The sequence below is a fragment of the Aotus nancymaae genome, unplaced genomic scaffold (assembly GCF_030222135.1).
Source record: "Aotus nancymaae isolate 86718 unplaced genomic scaffold, 86718_ANA_hifiasm-v0.15.2.pri h1tg000036l, whole genome shotgun sequence".
In the NCBI taxonomy this organism is placed as follows: domain Eukaryota; kingdom Metazoa; phylum Chordata; class Mammalia; order Primates; family Aotidae; genus Aotus; species Aotus nancymaae.
The window spans coordinates 57,857,756-57,862,219 of NW_026988450.1; positions in this window are offsets into that span (position 1 = coordinate 57,857,756).

Below are 4,464 nucleotides of genomic sequence, written 5' to 3' on the forward strand. Positions count from 1 at the left end.
TTCCATTTGACCCAGCAATCCCATTACTGGGTATATACCCAAAGGATTATAAATTGTTCTGTTATAAAGACACATGCACATGTATGTTCATTGTGGCACTGTTTACAATAGCAAGGACCTGGAACCAACCCAAATGCCCATCAGTGATAGACTGGACAAAGAAAATGTGGCACATATACACCATGGAATACTACTATGCAGCCATAAAAAAAGATGAGTTCGTGTCCTTTGTAGGGACATGGATGAATCTGAAAGCCATCATTCTCAGCAAACTGACACAAGAGCAAAAAATCAAATACTGCATGTTCTCACTCTTAGGTGGGTGTTGAACAATGAGAACACATGGACAAAGGGAGGGGAGCATCACACACTGGGGTCTGTTGGGGGGATAGGGGAGGGACAGTGTGGGGTGGGGAAGTTGGGGAGAAATGCCAGATATAGGTGATGGGGGGATGGAGGCAGTAAACCACCTTGCCATGTAAGTACCTATGCAACAACCCTGCATGATCTGTGCATGTACTCCAGAACCTAAAGTACAATAATAATAATAAAAAATCTAATGCATAATACCAAAAAAAAAAAAAATTACTCATGAATGAGAACCATGTCTTAGCTGAAGATTGTCCATTACAGATTACCCTCAATGACAAAAACTGTTGGCGATCTAAATATTCAATGAAGACAATTAGTTAAATAACTATGAGACAGTTGCCCAGTGGAACATTTTTCAATCATGAAAATAATGTAAAAGAATATTTTAAAACATGGGAAGCCTCAAGATATACATTTAAGTTGGAAAAATCAAGTTACGTATGATTCTCTACTAGAAAAAACAACATATAAATATTGAGAAAAGCTCTGAAATATATCTATTTCTGGAGATCTATATCTCCAGTTTAGATCTCTTTCCTAAACCCCAGATCTGTGTTTTCCATTTCCTGGTAGACATTTCTGCTATGAAATCTCACAGTACCTCAAAATCCACGTCTAAAACTGAGCATATCTTATAACTCTCCAAACCTGTTCCTTCTGTAGAGTTCTCTATCTCAGGTAATGGTATTCAAGCCAGACATCTGGGTGTCCTTGAATCTTCAATCTGCCTCCCACATTCATGTTCAGCAAATTTATTCAACACCTGCTGTATGCCAGAAACTAGACAGACCCTTTCCCATTCCATATGGAAAAAAAATAAACATGGTACCTGAATTCATGAAGCTTATTGTCTAGTGGGGAAAGCAGACACTAATTATATCATTGCAAATACAATTGTTACATGTTTTGATTCTTTTATGAAGGAATAAAATAGGTATCAGAGAGTCAGGATGGGAGCCATTTTAAATAGGTTGGTCAGGAAAGTCCTCTCTGAGAAGATGACATTAAGCTGAGAGCTGTTTTCAGCCACGTGAAAGGCAGTGTGGCATGGAGGAGAGAATTATTGATAAAATAAAGAGAAACAAGAAGCCTCCAGAAAGAAATGCAGAATTAAATTTATTTTACCTTCTAAAAATTTCTTGAATATGTCTTTTTTCTCTCCATCATTGCAGCCTTGACTCTTTTCTAGACCAAAATTATCTTCTTTTGTCTGAATTATTCAAACATCTGTAAAGTGGCATTTCTGCTTCTGGATTTGTCTCCATCCCATCCATCCATCACATTGTAGCCAAACTGATTCTTTTGAAGCAAATTGGATCATGTCACGCCAGTGCTTAACACCATTAAGAGCACACCATCACTCTGGGAACCAAGCGCCAACTCTCCTCTGTGGTTTATAAGGCTCTGCAAGATCTCACTCCATGATACTCACTCAAACTTTTTCCACTAACCACCCTCCATTCTATACTTCAGACGTACTGAACTTCTTTTCTTTCTTCACACAGACTATGCTTTTACACCTTAGAGCCTTGCCAAAGCTGTACCCTCTACCTGAAACACCTACTTCACTCTTATCTGATTACATCTTTTTCATCCTTTGGGCCTCAGCTAAGATATTATTTCATTGGGGTAGCCTTCCTTGATTACCCAAGTTTGATGCCCTGGTCTTACAGCATACTCTCTTCCCTTCTCTTCTAGCACCCTGTATTATAATCTCCCATTTACAATCTAGGTCTTTAGACTGTAAAATTCACAATTTAGGGCCTTTTCTTCACTTTTTCCTGCCTTATCTTGAAAATCTAGCCTAGGTCTTGATATACAGTAAGTGCTCAGTAAAGAACACATGGACTCAATGAATAAATGAAAAATAAATAAAGGAATAAACCATAAATGTTTATTATTAGGTGATGCAAACTGTGGATGGACTGGGCATGGTGGCTCACGCCTGTAATCTCTGCACTTTGGGAGGCAAAGGTGGGCCAATCGTTTAAGTCCAGAATTTCAAGACCAGTCTGTGCAAAATGGCAAGACCCTATCTCTAAAAAAATACAAAAAAAAAAAAAAAAAGTCATTTGTGTGTGGTGGCGTGCATCTACAGTTCTAACTACTCTGGAGGCTGCGATGGGAGAATCACTTGAGCCTGGGAGGTTGAGGCTGCAGTGAGCTGTGATTATGCCACTGCACTACAGCCTGGGTGACAAAGCAAGACCCTGCCTCAAAACAGAAAAGTATGGATGGCTTTGTTTCTTTTTGAAATTCTTCATATTCTAAATATCTTACAGATAATTTAAGTAGTACTGTTCTACTGAGGAAAGAACACAGGCTTCAGATGGCTTATCAAGTACTGATATGGACATAGACTTCCCTGATTATCCTAGGATATTAGGCTGAACTGAATCTAGGAACAGGCTCAAAATTCAAGGTCCTGAGAGTGAGCAGGATCTGGCACAGGGCTGCAGCATCACCTGTTTCAGAGCTGAAAATAAGTAAGGCTAGAATGGGAGAGCCCAAGGGAGAGGAAGCCTGTAGGGAGAGACCTAATGCAAAGCCAGGGCAGCCCATCCAATGAGCCTCCTTCCACAGGGATTGGGAAATAGACTGTACCCCTTGGTCAGACAACTGGATAAATTCCCAGAAATCCATAGAAAGGAATTTGACATGAAGAGGTAAGTAGGTGAACAAACTTGGAAAATGTTTCTGAAGCAGGAAAAAGATCACATCAATTCCCTCTTTTGTGGGGAATGTACATCCTCAGCATGGGTGGAGAGGAAACATTTAATGCTATTGACAGCAGAATAATTTTATGTTCAAAGACCATGAGAACGGGTGTCATCAGACCACTATTTAGGCTACTAGCTTTTTGTGTGACTCCAAGAGAGAAACCTACCTCTGTGCCTTGCTTTACTCCTTTGTAAAACTAATGGATTACACTAGCTGATTTCTTAGGTGTTTTTTTTTTTTTTTCAATTAAAACATTCTGTGTTCTCTCAATTCTGGGCTGAATGTCCAAGGCGTTCAACAAAATGCATTTGTTTTAAAGAGATATAGGAGGGAAATGAATCACCTGTACTTATTTGTGAAGCACAAAGTGAATTTTCTGACTTTCAGATAACACCTTGACACATGCTTGATAGTTTGAGTAAACTTGCTTTATATGTGATGAAACATACTAAATTTAAATTGACTCTAGTTAAAAGCCATAAAAATCTGACACATTTCCACCCATAGAAAATATTAGAAGGATTTCATTTACTGCTAATGCTTGGTGCTAGAAATACTTGAAAGTCAAACACAAGTCACTTATTTTATGACTCATTTCTAACAACTTGGGGAAAAAATACATTTAGTAACTGCGTCAGTGCTATGAAAGGAGCCAAAATAATGTAGAAAATATTGAAATCTTCTCTAAAACTTAGAGAAAACCACATCTGAAAGAATATTTTGGGCATATTCTGCACCGGCTCTTTACTCTCAAAGGCTCCTTATCCCTGACACAATCCCATTATGAGGTGTCTCCCTCTGGTTGGAGGCAGAGGAAAGAGATGAGGTTTTTTGTTCCAAGTTAAGACCATCTTGCTGCAAGCCTTGTTCTGATCTTAGTGACCTAGAGATGCCCACTCCAACACCTGTGTAGTAGTCCGTTCTCATGTTTCTATAAAGAACTGCCCAAACCTGGGCAATTTATAAAGAAAAGAGGTTTAGTTGACTCAGTTTTGCTTGGCTGGGGAGGGCTCAGGAAACAAAATCATGGCAGAAGGCAACTGTTTACAAGGCAGACAAAGAGAGAATGAGAGCCGAGCGAAGGGGAAAGCCCCTTATAAAAACCATTCGATCTCATGAGACTCACTCACTATCAAGAGAATGGCATGAGGGAAACCTGCCCTATGATTCAATTATCTCCACCTGGTTCTGCCCTTGACACGTGGAGATTATTACAATTCAAGGTGAGAAGAAATCTTTACCCTAATGAGAAGAAATAATGTGATTGACCAGGTGGTTACCATCTATGAAGTGTAAGAGACACCTGACCTATCCTACGTTCTAACTGGAGTATAAGAGACACCTGACCTATCCTACCTTCAGACATTATAA